This window comes from Hevea brasiliensis, unplaced genomic scaffold (genome assembly GCF_030052815.1).
Source record: "Hevea brasiliensis isolate MT/VB/25A 57/8 unplaced genomic scaffold, ASM3005281v1 Scaf1, whole genome shotgun sequence".
Lineage (NCBI taxonomy): Eukaryota > Viridiplantae > Streptophyta > Magnoliopsida > Malpighiales > Euphorbiaceae > Hevea > Hevea brasiliensis.
The window spans coordinates 1,381,563-1,399,500 of record NW_026614585.1 but is presented as its reverse complement, the minus strand read 5'-3'; the positions used below and the strand labels follow the sequence as shown (position 1 = coordinate 1,399,500).

Genomic DNA, 17,938 nt, shown 5'->3' with positions numbered 1-17,938 from the left:
GTCAAGAGGAAAGTTTAATAGTGATGGAGCTAAAGAGTCAGGCCGCCACTCTAAATTATTCTGTCCAAATGCGGTGGCTTGAAGCGCACCATTGGACCATGCAGCGATCACCGGCCAAGATCGCGAACTTCCGCTCTCGACCTCGGCATTGGTATTTTCTATATCTCGGTTCTCGGGACCTTAGCGATCTCACTAACCTCTTTTACGTGCGGTATGGCGGGTGGTGAAGGTTCTAGGAAGCGAAAGAAAGAAAGAGAGATCTCCGGAAGATAAAGGAGATGAAGCGTTGGAACGACTTCAAACACCGATCACGAACACAGGGAGATACAAAGAGACCCGCCTCAACCTTTGGATCTGCCAGGCCGTCCGATCACCTCCTAGATCGGAAGAGCGGCCTCCACCTCTCCCAATTGTTCCAGAAATGCAGACGGGGTCCTTCTCAATCTTACGGGAGGACCTCTTCTCGTGGCGCTCGAATCTTGATCGATTCCTTGAAGGATAACCGGTGTTAGGGAGAACCCGATTTTGCCAAAGTCACGGGGTCTACCATCTTCTTTCGGGAGGATCGGGGACGGGCTATCCGGAATGGTCTCGATGATATCTTGACTCGATCCATGAGCTTGAATGTGGAGTGTCAGTGAACCGGACCATGGTTGAGGAAAAGATTCAACGTCAGGTAAGGAGGTCGGGAAGAAAAATCGAATTGGCTTCCCTCGATCCCAACTCTCATCCGCTCGGGATTATATATCTCAAGTCGAGGGCAGGCGAAGTACCATGAAGACCCGGTGGCCGAAAAGTCTCGTGACACAGTGAAAGAGAGCGGGCTCTCGGAGAAGTCCGGGCACTTGAGCCAACGAAGCGCTCAGTCGCTCAACTTATAGAGGAGCTTAATGCGAAGGATAAGGAGCTTCTGAGAGAAAGACAAAGAGCTTAAGGAAAAGATGAAGAGATGGTGTCGGGAATAGCGGAGCCTATGTGAATGCTCATAAGGATCTCTTGGCCGAACTCCAGCGCTACCACGAAGAGGACTTCTCTGGATGGATGACTGGCTCCAGAGCGGCGGCGAAGATAGTGAGGAGGAAGCCGAAGGTGAGAGAGAGGGAGAGTGATCCAAATGTAGATCGGTGGGGTGATCCCCGGCCCGAATAACTTGTCGATTATGACATGAAATGGAATGCCTCTTTGTTCAATGAATGATTGTGATCGGAAAATTTTAAACCATTGTTTATCGAGTATTTGATTGTATGAGCACAGCAAAACAAAAACTAAGCGTGATTATTAATCTAAGTATGAGACATCGGAAAGCACTATAACAATGATATCGGAAGGGAAGAAATTCTTAAAGTAACTTGATTGAAAATTTAACTCGAACACTTAAGATCGGAATCCTCATTAAATCGAACCAAAACTTTAGCTCTTAAACCTTCGGAAAGGAGGTCGGCAATAAAACTGGTAGGAAAAGATCTAGTGCCAGTTCATTTTATTTATCAACAGAGATCAGGAATATACTTGACAGGTCCGGAAATTCGACAACGGGTTTGAGAGGTCGGTAAATGATTTGAGAGATCGGCGAGGCTGTAATGAATGTGAGGACTTAGCATTGATTCAATTCTTTGTGAGGAGAGATCGGAAATGTGACCGCCTATCAAAGAGGGATCGGAAACGTGATTAGCTATTCAAAGAAGAATTTTTATTAATTCTAGGGGTCGGCCAAAATATGGTGTCGACAGCTGCCCCTCTTTACATAATTTCTATTAAAGGAAAAATTTCCGTATAGGAATTATGTAAAGATTCCGACTCATATTTTGGACGATTAGGTGTTTGAAGTTAAGGAACTAAAGCACACCTAAGTTAATGACCTAGAAATAGGCAACAGAAGTTAGACCCAAATTAACTTGGATCAAAGAATCGGGGAATAAAAATTGAAATCAACTTAGATCAAGGATCCAGAGGTTGATAACAGGAAATGTAAATTGCATGAAATCAAAATCAACTTAGATCGAGGAACCAGAGGTTGATAACAGAAATGTAAATTGCATGAAATTTAAAAATCAACTTAGATCAAGGAACCAGAGGTTGATAACAGAAATGTAAATTGCATGAAATTAAAAATCAACTTAGATCAAGGAACCAGAGGTTGATAACAGAAATGTAAATTGCATGAAATTAAAAATCAACTTAGATCAAGGAACCAGAGGTTGATAGCAGAAATGTAAATTGCAGGAAATTAAAATCAACTTAGATCAAGGAACCAGAGGTTGATAACAGAAATGTAAATTGCATGAAATTAAAATCAACTTAGATCAAGGAACCAGAGGTTGATATGAAATGTAAATTGCATGAAATTAAAAATCAACTTAGATCAAGGAACCAGAGGTTGATAACGAAATGTAAATTGCATGAAATTAAAATCAACTTAGATCAAGGAACGGAGGTTGATAAATAGAAATGTAAATTGCATGAAATTAAAAATCAACTTAGATCAAGGAACGGAGGTTGATAACAGAAATGTAAATTGCATGAAATTAAAATCAACTTAGATCAAGGAACCAGAGGTTGATAACAGAAATGTAAATTGCATGAAATTAAAAATCAACTTAGATCAAGGAACCAGAGGTTGATAACAGAAATGTAAATTGCATGAAATTAAAATCAACTTAGATCAAGGAACCAGAGGTTGATAGCAGAAATGTAAATTGCATGAAATTAAAATCAACTTAGATCAAGGAACCAGAGGTTGATAGCGAAATGTAAATTGCGAAATTAAAATCAACTTAGATCAAGGAACCGTGAGGTTGATAGCGAGAAATGTAAATTGCAGGAAATTAAAATCAACTTAGATCAAGGAACCAGAGGTTGATGGTGGAAATGTGGATTGCATGAAATTAAAATCAACTTAGATCAAGGAACCGAGAGGTTGATAGCGAGAAATGTAAATTGCATGAAATTTAAAATCAACTTAGATCAAGGAACCAGAGGTTGATAACAGAAAATTAAAATCAACTTAGATCAAGGAACCAGAGGTTGATGGTGGAAATGTAAATTGCATGAAATTTAAAATCAACTTAGATCAAGGAACCAGAGGTTGATAACAGAAAATTAAAATCAACTTAGATCAAGGAACCAGAGGTTGATGGTGGAAATGTGAATTGCAAGAAATTAAAATCAACTTAGATCAAGGAACCAGAGGTTGATAGCAGGAAATTAAAATTGCTGGAAATTAAAATTGCAGGAAATTAAAATCAACTTACAAGGCAAGTCTAACCCTGACACATGAAGTTCTTTCCCTGACGAAGTGTACTTAACAAGATACCGAAGGCCGACGATTAACGGAAAAGAAGTTGCAAGACTTGACCTATGACCATCAAGGCTTCAAATGCCCCTCTTCTGTTCCCGATTTTCTTCTTATTTTATGGAAAGCGCCCTTGCGAATTTTCACTTTCCTTACGTCTATTTGACTAGAAGCGCCCTTAGTTTTCACCCCTTTTTTTTTTTTTTTTTTTGATAACTCACTTTTCGGGATGCCCTTTGGGTTTCATCCTTCACTCATTTTCAAGATGGCGCCCTCTCAGGTTTTCACCCTTTTTCACACATTTTGCTAGGAGCGCCCTTTCGGGTTTTCACTCCTACATTTTTTTTTTTTTTTTTTTTTTTTTTTCAAGTCCCAACTTCCCATATCAATAGGTTGTGTTCACTGCTTAGTCATTCCCTATAATTCTCAATGCAATGTATATAAAGTTACCTGTGTTTAAATTCTTAACTCACAATAAAGCATTAACAAGTTAACAGCGCATGTTCCAAGGTAAATGGGCTAATGGAATATGAGAAAAATATGGTTTTTAATAGCAAAGAATAAGAATATGAATTTGGAAGAAAGAGAAATCTCACGAATTCCTTCATTAACTTTTCTAGACCCTTTACTGCCCCAAATACTAATAGTTTGAGAAGAATCCTTGTGCCATGGTCACTTGCTACCTTTTGACTCCATTTTACGTTCTCAATAAGGTTTCATGTTGCTAGGCGCATCCTTTGAGATTTTCAATCCCGATAACTCACTTTTTCAGGATGCCCTCTCGAGTTTTCATCCTTCACTCATTTTGCAGAAGGCGCCTTCTCAGGTTTTCACCCTCTTTCACACATTTTGCTAGGAGCGCCCTTTCGGGTTTTCACTCCTACATTTTTTTTTTTTTTTTTTTTTTTTTTTTTTTTTTAAGTTCAAGTCCCACATTTTGTAGTATTTTCCTTCGATATAAGATCTCTTGGTTGGAGCTCCCGAGATTGTTCATTCTTATTCAAGCGCCCTGGCCTTTCTTCTTTGGTATATCGTCCATGGTAGATTTCGAATCTTGTTTTGACCTATTCGATTTCATCTAGCTCTGTTCTCCATTAAGATTCACAGCGAAGGAATTTCCATCTTGATTGGCAAAACTGCTTGCATATATGGAGTTGCCCTAATCAGTCATCTTTTCGATCATTCATTTGAGATTCTTGTTTACAATTTCCATGGCTTTGTTCATTTGGGGCCGATAAGGTGATGAATTAAGATGAATCACCCCGGAGGCTTCCAATGACATCGATCCCCCGCATTGCAATCGATCATGGGACGTTTATCCAGCCAGCGTATGTACAGCACTTGTGACATTTTCAAACATATTCAATATAGTTTCTCCTTCCAAAGTAATCTAATAGTATCTCTGTCGTAAGATTTTCTTAGCCATCATGTGTTCGTTAGCTTGCGTGGCATAGTTCCCCTTCATCAGAATCACTAGTATTCAGGGCAATTATTGGTCCTTCAAAGTTAACTTCATGAATATCATAGTTGATTGAATCATTATGTATTGGTTGATTATTATTCTTGAAGAAAATGGAAATGGGGCGGTTACAAGAGGAGAATTAAGTGGTTTTATTAAGCAAAGAAAAGGCTAAACAAAAGAAGTAATCGGATATGAAAATTTGGAAAAATGCGCTATTAACTTACTAATACTTAATCATGAGAGAAGGTCCATTCACAATTCACTTGACACCATGGACAAAGTAGTCAAGTGTTGGTAACCAAATATTCATTACTCAGAGAAAAGTATAAGGATATCCTTTGCCCCCCAAGTATCAAGCTCTTGATTTCCTTTTATTTGCACAATCAGCAATTATGGTTCCAACGCATCCCCTATGCATTCTTTCATGTGCACATTCTCTTTTACCAGTTTCGTGGTTAGGCAACATTAGGAATTGCACTTTCACTTTCCATCTCCAACCACCCATTTCTGATAAGGGACTGTACTTTACCTTTGAAAGCTCCACAATTGTGTGTTGAGTGACCAATTGCCCCCCCTATAGTAGTCACAATGAGCATTTGGATCACACCTCATTGGATATGGGGATTGTAAAAGGTCAAGTGGTATGGGGGCTATCTGGTTTATGCTTAAAAGGTAGCAATAAATCTCGCTCAAGGGTATAGGCAGTGGTGGGTCGGGATTGGGGAGTGGGTGATTTAGATGAACTAGTTTGTTTGAGTCGGCAGACGTGAAGTGTAAGCAATTGGTTATGGGACCTATTGTGGTTGGGATAAGAAGAACTTGTGGTGGAAAATTGGCTACCATTAGGTTTTGGGAAGGAAATCGAGAACGGTAGGTGTTTTGTGGGGGGTATGGTTGATCATATTGTGCACCTCCCCTAGTCTCAAATTTGCCTCAATTCTCTCCCCAGTCTGTATAATGTTAGCAAAGTTGTTGGAAGTGTTCCCGATCATCAAATAGAAATAAGGAGCTTTCAAGGTCTCAATGAAGAGAGCAAAGCTCATTGTCAATAATCGGAGGGTATATCTCCATTGCTTTCTCTCTCCATCTCTGAGCATATTCTTTGAAGCTTTCCTGTCCCTCTGCACCAAGTTTTGAGATCTCTCCTTGTGAGGGCCACGTCGCGATTGAATTTGTATTGCTTCAAGAAGGTATCAGCCAAATCTTTCAGGAGCGCGACTTGCTCCTGTCAATTGTATGCACCATCTCGGAGCCGCTCGAGAGGCTCGTGAAAGAAGTGAATGAGAAGCTGTCATCTTCTGTTAGGGCACACATTTTGGCAATATAGGTTGCCAAGTGAATGCAGTCTGAATTCCCGAGATACTTATCGAAATCGGGGACCTTGAATTTGGGTGGCACCACCACATCGGTACTAATCTTAATGATGCCACGTCAATCGAGCCATACATATTCAAGCCCTCTATAGCTCTTAATCTCTCTTCCAGGCGAGACTGACTTCTCATTTTCTCCCATCTTACTTTCTCCTCTGATGTGTGAGGTACTCCCCAACCGGGAAATGAGGCGGAATGAATTGGAGGTTCGGGCCGAAAGGGATGGTTCGGCATTCGGGATGGCTGGATAATAAGAGAAAGGAGGTTCATTATTTAGTGGAACCAGATTGATAGTGACCGTCGGATCAGGTATTGATGGCTGGAAAGTGAAAGAGGTTGAAGCGTAGTGAGAATCAACCGTTGTAGGAGGTGGGGAGGTAATGGTAGGTTAAGGTCCAAGTGGCTTATTTTGGGACATCTCCCTCATCAGCTTCACAAGTTCTGAAACTTGGTCTTTTATTTCAGACACTTGCCCCTGTAGGTTCTGTACTTGTTCCTGGTCTTCCATTATCTTCTTTGTCCGGGATCTTGTTAAGTACACTCGCTGGGGTTGAATCGCGTGCTTGGTCAGACTTGCCTTGTTCGAAGCAATGTTGTTTTTCCTGTAAGGAAGTAAAAAACTTTTAATAAATTTTGGATTTCGTAAAAAAAACTAAAGGTCCTGGTTCGGATGAAGGATATTGTGGCATCTGGGAGCCAAAATGGGGTCTGGAGAAGGATAATTGCATCAATTTTATCATGGCATTGTTCGATAGTCTGACGGTGAATGACTGGATTGAACACGCCTCTATAGTACTTGTCCATATGGCGCTTCCAACTTTTCGCATAACCCTAACGAGGGAGTACCTACGGGAGTCATACTATCCATTCACAATTTTGCTAAACCATGGCCCGAACCGCCTCATAGGTTCAACAATGGTTTAGCATTCTGTTATGGTATAAGAACTTCTTACATGCTGACTCGAGAATGCCATGTTAAAAATGATGCTTGTCTTTCATAGACCTTAATTTAGTGATGTGCGGGAAAAACTTATTAGCGGGATAGATTCGGGTAATCTTGGATTATATTGTTGGCAGTGGTACCTACACATTTATCAAAGTAGGAAAATGTGCGTTTTCTTAACAACATGATTCAAGATTACCCTTAAAAGTAAGAACAAAGTAAAATAAACAGAATAGGGTAGAGTAAGTATGCCCCTTTTGTCCTAGCATAGGAGACTCACGATCTGGGATGAGTGCTACCTAATTGGATAGTTCTATCTTATAAGGTAGCTTACTACGACTTTCGGCTATTGTGATAGTTTAGCTCAAGGTCTAACTTTCTAAAAGCCACGAGTTCCCAAATTGCCCTTCATCAGAATGAGGCCCCATTCTATAACCATGATATTGTAGGGAAAATTCCACGGGTATCACGGTAAATAGAGCAGTTTCAATTTGGCGAAGCCTTCACGGATACTAATGGGGTAAAACCCACGGTACAGCTACATGACCCCTCCTACTTTCCTAAAAGGGTAAGAAAGCCGGGTTAGGACCATAGTGTGTGAGGACATTGTGTGAGTGTTCGGTGTGTGAAGGACACCTTTTACCTCTTCCCTATTGAGGGGGATTTTTTTTTTCCATTTTTTCCTTTGTTTTCCATTTTGAAATGAAGAGCACTTTAAGAGACAGAACTGGCAAAACTAAATAGTTAGCGATAATAATAATTAACATATAAGACATCGCGAGTGAGCCCATCTAACTATAATTTGATCGGACAAAATTAAATCTACTTTTGGACCACTAGACAGGGTATAATCCCAGTAGTCGCCAGTGTCGCAATAGATTTTTGCGATCGCTGGACGATCACTCACCGAAGTGGGAAAAAGTGAGGAGTCGCCACCTTAGTTTTGAGGGAAACTAAAGAAAACCATTTGAGAAGTTAAATTAAAAATGAAACCACTTCAAAACAGAGATTCTAAGTTCGGGGTCCGTAAATGGGTGGGGAAGGTGTTAGGCACCCCACCTCGTCCCTTAATAAGGGTAAGTAGATTTAATTCTGCGTCCTTTATAAATTAGTTAGGAGGGCTTAGGCGGCAATGTTAATCCTTTTGGTAGAAGGAATATTTGATTTTTCACTAAATTTGGATCACCCAGATACATAAGTAAATGAGACAACCTTAGTGAACGGGTGTGAGAATCGGATAAGAACTCTCCTCCAATCTCTTTTAAGTTATTTATTAAAATTTTGAGGGGAGACGTGATAAGAACCCTCCTCCGATCTCTTTTAAGTTATTTATTAAAATTTTGAGGGGAGACCGGATAAGAACCCTCCTCCGATCTCCTTTAGAGTTATTTATTAATGTTCCGAGTTGAGACCGGATAAGAACTCTCCTCCGATCCCTATTTAATGTTTATTAGAATTTTGAGTTGAGACCGGATAAGAACTATCCTCCGATCTCTATTTAATAGTTATTAAAATTTTGGATTGAGACCGGATAAGAACTCTCCTCCGATCTCTTTTAAATTAGAATTTTGAGTTGAGACCGGATAAGAACTCTCCTCCGATCTCTTTTAAATTAGAAAGGAGCCTGAAAGGGATTTTTCCGATCTCCCGAATTTTGGTGTCCTAAGAACCTAAGGATAAGGATCCTTAAATTTAAAGAGGTTGGGGATAAGATTTCTCGATACCTTTTGGCTAGATGGGGAAAACTAGACTTGATTTACCGACCTTCCATGTATTCATTTTACCAATATCTATTAACATCCGATCTATTCTGTTATGTTTACTTTGGTTCTATTTCGCTTTATGACATCTTGCGAATTCTTTGTTTCGTCGACCTAATAGTTTGGCTATCTTCTGACGTGTTATTCATGTTCTCTCTTTTAAAGAGACCCTAAGTTGCAACTACCTCGTTTACCCAACCATTTACATACTACTAGGAGTTAGAAAAACTTGTTTTCAGAAATGACGGAGATCAATAAAATGAACTGATCACTGAAAAGATGATTTGAGATTGACTTTCTTTGGGATTGCTTGTGCAGAAATGATCTTGAAGAAAATCGCAGATGTGAGAAGAACAAGGAAAATGCGGGAAATAGACATAGACACTTAATAAAACAGTAGCGTGAACTCTTACAACAACATTTTTCTTGGGTTCTCTTGTACAAAATAATCTTGAAGAAAGTTGCAGATGTATGAAGAACAAAAGAAGTGCGGAAAATAAACGTAAACAGCAGTATGAACTCTTACCTGTGAGGAGCCGGGTCTACTAAAATAGTTACGGGGTGGCAAATAGGGATAAGACCGTGGACTGATTAGCCTGAGAGTGGTGTTCTTCAGAACCGGAGGGTGCTTAGCTAAAATGCGACCAGATCAAGATGAAAAGAACCGAATAGAATGAAGTTGAGCTTGGACAGAAATGATAAAATGGCGTAAAGTGAGAGTGTGACCGGATAATGAACAAACCGAAATGTAGAGTTCCAGATTCGATCTTTTCAAGAAAAACACTTGAAAACTTGTTTCAAAAGTCTTTTTGATTGACACTTCTAAGTAGCAGAGTAGTAAACCAAATGAAATTTCAGAGTTCCTCTGCTATAATAACAGCCTCTTGTCTATTTTTTTCTTGCCCGTCCGTTGAACAGTTTTTATGCAGGTATTTATAGGAATCGGGTGCTCTTCGTGAAGGGTCAGGATTTATTTGAGGGAGATGGAGGGTCGAGATCTCGAAGGACATGATTGGAGGTTCAGGAATTAAAGAGAATCAAAATGAATGGTTGAGATCACTCTTCATAATATTTGTCCTTTTCTTCTTTCCATCTGACGGTCCCAAATTTCCTTGTCCTAACGATCCGAGGGCTAAGAGCGAAAAGACGCCGGTATTGTCGTCTTCTCTCTTGATCTAAGGGTTCCGGTTTGTCCTTACAAGTGGGATCAACGGTGGAGATTGGGATGTACAGGATCACATGACATACCACCGCACTGTCAAGATTGCGGCGATTCTTAGGCGTGCGGTGGAGATCTCTGCGCAACGCCTTAACTACCTCTACCCGATTCTCGATTTACGACGGTTATTGGAATTTGTCTTATTCTTTTGTCTACCGATCCCTCCTCTTCTCGATCTCTTTCACATGTTCTTTCCGACCTTTCATGCTGGTCTCCCACCTTCCGATCTACTATTCCGATCTTTTCCTTCTTCAGTCCGGTCTTGGTCAAAGTATTAATTGTCCTCGATTCCCGGCGTTAAGCGCTTTTCTCGCCAAAGAATAAATGCTCATTTTCCCTATATATACTCCTATCGACAGAGACATTTCTTTCATCCGATTTTCCTCTCTTCCTTTCTTACTTTCCTGTTTCTACCGCCCGGTGGAAGTTCGCTATAATTGTGGCTTTGATCTTTTTCCGATGGACTTCTTTACTCACCGACTGAAAATTCACGATCCCGGTGATCGAATGACCTTAACTGACGATGGTGAGAGGACTGGATTTGACCGATCTGTATTGCGGACCTCGGTTGTACCGATCTCGAGTCGCTCAACTGAGTTCATTCGGCTTTTCATCGCATTGGGTGTTCCGACAGCGTCTTTCCTCCACATTGGGTGTTCCGACAGCGGGTCGGTTTCGAGTGGTAACATCGGTGACGATGTCTCTCATCTTCATGGGAGTCATAGTCACCCCATCTGAGCTGTACATCTATCCGATGTCAATAGCCGGTCTCCTGATCGAACACCTCTTTTGATTCAGCCACGAGACTAGGCTTTGACATAGGTCCTTTAGATAGGATGTTCCACCGGTCTCTAGAGATCGCCCAAATGATGTAATCCTAAAATGTAATCAGATCTCTAGAGATCGCCCAAATGATGTAGTTAGACCTTTATTGTAGTCCGATCCCTAGAGATCGCCCAAATGATGTATTTTATTTTCAATGCAATCCGATCTATAGAGATCACAGAAATGATGTGATCCAATGTTAGTGTAATCCGATCCCTAGAGATTGCCCAAATGATGTAATCCGATCTTTTGAAAATAAAGACTTTATTTTATCGGTTATCATCTTATTGACTATTTTTCCGATCTCTAATGTGATTATCCGATCTGGTTCTTTACCTGAATGATACTTAACTGATCCTTTATTCAAAATATTTAACTTATTATGCCGATCTCCAATTAACCCATCCCTGAACATTCGGATATTTGAGAGAAGTGTCAGAACAGCTGTCGAGTTCCACCAATCGATGCGCTGCCTAGAACCTCGCGAGCATTAAATGCTCGGACTAGTATAAATAGGGGTGGGAGGGTTAGCCAGTTGTTCTCTCATTCCATTTTCAATCCCCTGCTCACAACTTCGAAGTTCTCTCGTTTTCTCAAGTTCTTCCGACGCCGATCAGACTCCGGTAAGGGCTTTGATCCTCTTTTTAATTTAAATTCTTTGTTTCTTTTAAAAATGAACGGTGCCGAAGGTCAGAGAGCGGCGAGCCCTCCTTCGATTCAGTTCTCATGGTCTTCCGATGAAGAAGAGGCAGTCGGGCCAAGCGTTCAACAAGAACCTCCCAGGGCCTCCGCTCCAACTCGGGGGCGGGTCATACCATCGAGGCTCGCACCTTCTTCAAGGAGAGAGACCCTTCCTATAGACGAGCTTCCGTCGGTTCTTCGAGAATCCGATCTGCAATCGTTTGTTCAAGAATACAATATTTGTCCTGATTCATATGAGCTGATCAAGTGCCATGGCGATCTTCGTGTCGATCACTCTTTTGAAGAGAATGACATGGTCATGGTGTACGAGGAACGATTAAAGGCGGTCCGAGGTTCCTCTAGACGATTTCTACAAGGAGGTCTTAAAACTTCACCGAGCATGCATTGTTCAAATTCACCCCAACTCGTGGCGGATCTTGGTAGCCTTCCGAGGTCTATGCCGAGCTAAGGGAATCAGACCTACGGCTAAGGTGTTCGCCGAGCTGCACAGACTAACTCGCCGAAAGGATGACGAACACTGGTTCTTTAAGGATAAGCCTCATTTCGGACTCTTTTCCGATCTGCCTCATCCCTTAAGAATTGGAAGAAACGTTTCTTCATTCTGAGGAGCAAAGATCCGAGCTGCTTTGAGGACTTCCCTCGTAGCTGGTGGTACCAGGGCCCTCGCTCAAGCACATTACCCCGAGTCAAGAGGAAAGCTTAATAGTGATGGAGTGAAGAGTCGCCGCCACTCTAAAATATTCTGTCTAAATGTGGTGATCGCCGAATCGCACCATTGGACCATGCAACTAATCACCGCCAAGATCGCGAACTTCCGCTCTCGACCTCGGCATTGGTATTTTCTATATCTCGGTTCTCGGGACCTTAGCGATCTCACTAACCTCTTTTACTGCGGTGTATGGCGGGTGGTGAAGGTTCTAGGAAACGAAAGAAAGAAAGAGAGATCTCCCGGAAGATAAAGGAGATGAAGCGTTCGGAACGACTTCAAACACCCGGTCACGAACCTGGGGAGATACAAAGAGACCCGCCTCAACCTTTGGATCTGCCGACCGCTGAAGCTGTCCGATCACCTCCTAGATCGGAAGAGCAGCCTCCACCTCTCCCAATTGTTCCAAGTACTGCATAGGGTCCTTCTCAATCTTCTGGGAGGACCTCTTCTCGTGGCGCTCAGATACTGATCGATTCCTTGAAGGATAACCAGGCTGTTAGGGAGAACCCCGATTTTGCCAAAGTCCTAGGGTCTACCATCTTCTTTCAGGAGGATCGGGACAGGCTATCCCGGAATGGTCTCGATGATATCTTGACTCGATCCATGAGCTTGAATGTGGAGTGTCCGTGAACCGGACCATGGTTCGGAAAAGATTCAACGTCTGGGTAAGGAGGTCGGGAAGAAAAATCAGAATTGGCTTCCTCCGATCCCAACTCTCATCCGCCGGGATTATATATCTCAAGTCGAGTGACGGGAGACGTTCCATGAAGACCACCGGCCGAAAAGTCTCGTGGACTGGCCGAAAGAGAACGGGCTCGTGAGAAGTCCGGGCACTTCGTGCCAACGGCCGCTCGTGTCGCTCAACTTATAGAGGAGCTTAACGCGAAGGATAAGGAGCTTACAGAGAAAGACAAAGAGCTTAAGGAAAAGATGAAGAGATGGTGTCAGAATAGCCGAGCCTATGTGAATGCTCATAAGGATCTCTTGGCCGAACTCCAAAAGCGCTACTCAAGAGGACTTCTCTGGATGGATGACTGGCTCCCGAGGGCGACGAAGATAGTGAGGAGGAAGCCAAGGTGAGGGAGAGAGGGAGAGTGATCCAAATGTAGATCAGTGGGGTGATCCCCACCAATAACTTGTACTGATTATGACATGAAATGGAATGCCTCTTTGTTCAATGAATGATTGTGATCGGAAAATTTTAAACCATTGTTTGTCTGAGTATTTGATTGTATGAGCACAGCAAAACAAAAACTAAACGTGATTATTAATCTAAGTATGAGAGATCGGAAAGCACTTTAAGCATGAGATCGGTAGGGAAGAAATGCTGAATGGAACTTGATTGAAAATTTAACTCGAACACTTAAGATCGGAATCCTCATTAAATCGAACCAAAACTTTAGCTCTTAAACCTTCGGAAAGGAGGTCGGCAATAAAACTGGTAGGAAAAGATCTAGTGCCAGCTCATTTTATTTATCAACAGAGATCAGGAATATACTTGACAGGTCCGGAAATTCGACAACGGGTTTGAGAGGTCGGTAAATGATTTGAGAGATCGGCGAGGCTTTAATGAATGTGAGGACTTAGCATTGATTCAATTCTTTGTGAGGAGAGATCGGAAATGTGACCGCCTATCAAAGAGGGATCGGAAACGTGATTAGCTATTCAAAGAAGAATTTTTATTGATTCTAGGGGTCGGCCAAAATATGGTGTCGACAAGGACAAACCCGGAACCCTTGGATCAAGAGAGAAGACGACAATACCAGCGTCTTTCGCTCTTAGCCCTCAGATCGTTCCAGACGAGAAGATTTGGGACCGTCAGATTGAAAGAAGAAAAGGACAAAAATTCTGAAGAGTGATCTCAGCCATTCATTTTGATTCTCTTTAATTCCTGAACATCCGATTATGTCCTTCGAAATCTTGATCCTCCATCTCCCTCAAAATAAATCCTGACCCTTCATGGGGAGCACCCGATTCCTATAAATACCTGCATGAAAAACTGTTCAAGGGACGGGCAAAAAAGAGAGGTAGTTATTATAGCGGAAGAACTCTGAAACTTGATTCAGTTTGTTACTCTGCTACTTTGAAGTTTTGATTAGAAAGACTTTTGAAACTAGTTTTCTAAAGTGTTTTATTGAAAAGGATTCTGAATACTGGAACTCTACATTTTCAGTTTGTTCATTATCCGGTCACACTCTCACTTTCAGCCTTTTATCATCTCTGTCTTCATTCCCATTATTCAAGCTCAATTTCATTTCACTCGGTTTTTATCTTAATCTTATCGCATTTTAGCTAAGCACCCTTCAATTCACAAAGAAAATCAGCCCTCAAGCTAATCAGTCTGCTGTCTTATTACTATTTGTCACCCCGTAGTCATTTCAATAGATTTGGCTCCTTACAGGTAAGAGCTCATATTGCCGTTTTGTTAAGTGTTTACGTTTACTTTCCGCATTCTCTTTGTCCTTTTTATGCATTTGATTTTCTCCAAGTTCATTTAGTGCCAAAGAACCTTAAAAAATGTTACTCTCGAGTTTATTTCTTTAGTGATCAGTCTATCGTTTTATTAACCTTCATCGTTTCTGAATGCAAATTTTCTAGTTCCTAGTAGCGTGTAAGTGGTTGGGTAAAATATAGATAACTGCAACTTACGGGTCTCTTTTAAGAGAGAGAGCCTGAATAATACGTCAGGAAAATAGCCACAATATTAGGCTGACGTAAACGGCAATTCGGCAAGATGCCATAAAGTGGGATAAAATCAAAGTAAATGAAACAGAATAGATCGGACATTCATAGGTACTGGTAAAGTGACCTTAGGGGAGGTCAGCAAAATTTATTCCAGCTTTTCTTATTTAGTCACAAAATATCAATTAGTTAAAAGAAGCCTTATCCTCAAAGACCTTAGAGCGCCAGAATCTTTAGCTTTAGGACCTTATGACATGTAGCTGGAATTAAAATTTGGGAGATCGGAAAGATCCCATTAAGGTTCCTGTTAATTTAAAAGGAGATCGGAAGAGGGTTCTTATCCGGTCTCAACTCAAAATTTTAATAAATATTAAATAGATCGGAGGAGAGTTCTTACCCGGTCTCAAATCAAAATTTTAATAAACATTAAATAAAGATCGGAGGAGAGTTCTTATCCGGTCTCAACTCAAAATTTTAATAAAACATTAAATAGAGATCGGAGGAGAGTTCTTATCCGGTCTCAACTCAAAATTTTAATAAAACATTAAATAGAGATCGAAGGAAAATTCTTATCCGATCCCTAAGCTAAAATTTTTATGAATACTTAAAAGAGATCGGAGTAGAGTTCTTATCCGATTCTCAATCCTAAATTTTAAATACCCCAAGAGAGATCGGAGGAGAGTTCTTATCCGATTCTCACACCAAATCTTAACCTGTACGCGAGATAATCCCAAAACCAAAAATGATTCACGACGTCAAGTCACTAAGGTTGTCTCATTTACTTATGTATCTGGGTGATCCAAATTTAGTGAAAAATCAAGTGTTCCTTTAGTCAAAAGGATCAACATGTCTATTCAAGCCTTTCTAACTAATGCAAAGTTAAATCTACTTACCCTTATTAAGGGACGAGGTGGGGTGCCTAACACCTTCCCCACCCGTTTACGGACCCCAAACCTAGAATCTCTGTTTTGAAGTGGTTTTATTTCAATTCATCTTCACAAATGGTTTTCTTTAGTTACCCTCAAAACTAAGGTGGCGACTCCTCACTCTTTCCCACTTTGGTGAGTGATCGTCCAGGCGACCGCAAAATCCCTTGCGACAATTACTCTTACTTCTAATTGTGTGCAACCACTGAGTAACTCCTCCAAATTAGATATATGAATAGCCAGCCCTCTCTTTTCAGCCACCGAACCCAAGTAGAGATATTTGAAGCAAAATTAGGCATACAAGTCATTAATAAAAAGGAACATAATTACACATTCCACATTCATGATGCATATATAAAATTTTATTGCATTATACACAAAAATTTTACCTTAGATCAACACTTTTTCCCCCAATCTCATAAAGCAATTTCCCACTAACATCTGCACGTTATGTAGGTAAAGCTCCTGCAACAAAGGCTGAACCAAAAGATTGAAGGCTGAATCATCAAGACAAGCACAATCGACCTTCAAGCTGCTAAGATAAGGATTGGGTAGTAGTGCCTCAATAAATTGATTGATAGCACAATATCCTGCTTGATCAATCCATTAAAGCTAATTAATTGGTTAATTTTTTGAAAATTTTCCCAAAATCAAAATAGATACAAAATTTTAACTTACCAAAAGGTGAAATTGGGGATGAAAGTAAGGATATGAGAAGCACAGGCCTTGAAGATCTTGGACATGGAAGTGAGTCAGCAGATGGAAGCGACGTTTAGTTTCGTCATTACGGTGGCCAATAGAGCCGTCAGCAACTGATCGAAGCCCTCTTCTTCTTCTTCTTCTTCTTTAGTTGCTTCACTGCTCGCCATTTCTCTCTTTGGTTTGCATGATTTACCAAAAGTCGGATGATGCTGAAGATGCTAAGTTGTTTGTTTTTCTTTCGATGGCAAATGAATGTGGGGTCCACTTGTGAAAAGAATTTTGTTCAATGATTCTAGTTTTTGTGTTGAGAAATTATACAACACGAATCTTTTTTTTAATTTTTTATTTTTTTATTTGAACCTTATTTTTGTTTAGTTGTGAGTATTTACAATTTATAATTATTTATTAGTAAATTTTTTACTACTCTAATTCCCGTGTTAGGCTCGAATAAATAGATTATTTAATAAATATTTTAATGAAAAATTATTTTATCTTATATTTTAATAAATATACATTAATAAACCTAAATATGAAGTGAAATAGACATTTCGATTAAATATGAAATATATTACTTTTATTAGATATGATATTGAAATATTAAAAAAGAAAATAATATATTAGATGAAAAATAAGTGAGAAAATCACTAAGGGAGTCAAAGTTTTGGAGTTCATTGTTGTTAGAAATAATGACTTTTAAGCATCTAAGATTTCTTAAAATAGTAGTGAAAATTTATTAATTATTCTTATCAATGTTATTAAATTCAATTTGGAGGTTGACTTGACAAAGGAGTGGATAAGTGATTTAACCAATGGCTCAGTGGGTAATTAATAAATTAATAAAAAATTAATTAAATATAGCACCTATTAATATAAATAAATAAATAAAATTAATTAAATTTAATTATTTAAAATAAAACTTCAACATTTATTATGTTATATTTAAATGCATAAAAGTTTGAAATAACTGCTAAAAAAGTCCTGTATTTAGCAAATTTTTGTAATTCTACCCTATACTATAAAAATTAATAATTAAACCCTAAACTTTTAAACCATTACATAATGTACCCTATAGTTAACTAGTCTGTTAACCCACTAACAGAATGGCCATGTCATCACCATGTAAGCGTGCCACATCAGCAATAGTAAAAACCTCAAATTACCCCTAAATTAACCCCTACAGTAAATCTCTAAATTAATCCTTAAGTGTACCCCTAAATCACCATTATAAAAGCCTAAGTTAACCTTTTGAAGAATTTTAAATCCCTAATTAATTCAGCAAAGATTTCCATTTGTGATACTTAGTGGTCTCTTCATGTCTCCGTCAAATCCAATGAAAGGAAATGACA

The 17,938-nt window shown here is 39.9% G+C and overlaps 1 long non-coding RNA gene across 1 annotated transcript in view; it reads right to left on the bottom strand.

Moving 5' to 3' along the window:
- Nucleotides 1-16,894, bottom strand: part of LOC110672066 (uncharacterized) — a 61,418-nt gene extending 44,524 nt beyond the window's left edge. Inside the window, exons 1-2 of the long non-coding RNA XR_009146448.1 lie at nucleotides 16,569-16,894; nucleotides 16,280-16,480 (exon numbers count right to left, since the gene is read on the bottom strand). This is a non-coding gene — a long non-coding RNA (uncharacterized LOC110672066). The remainder of the gene's footprint in view (nucleotides 1-16,279; nucleotides 16,481-16,568) is intronic.
- Nucleotides 16,895-17,938: the final 1,044 nt, after the last annotated feature.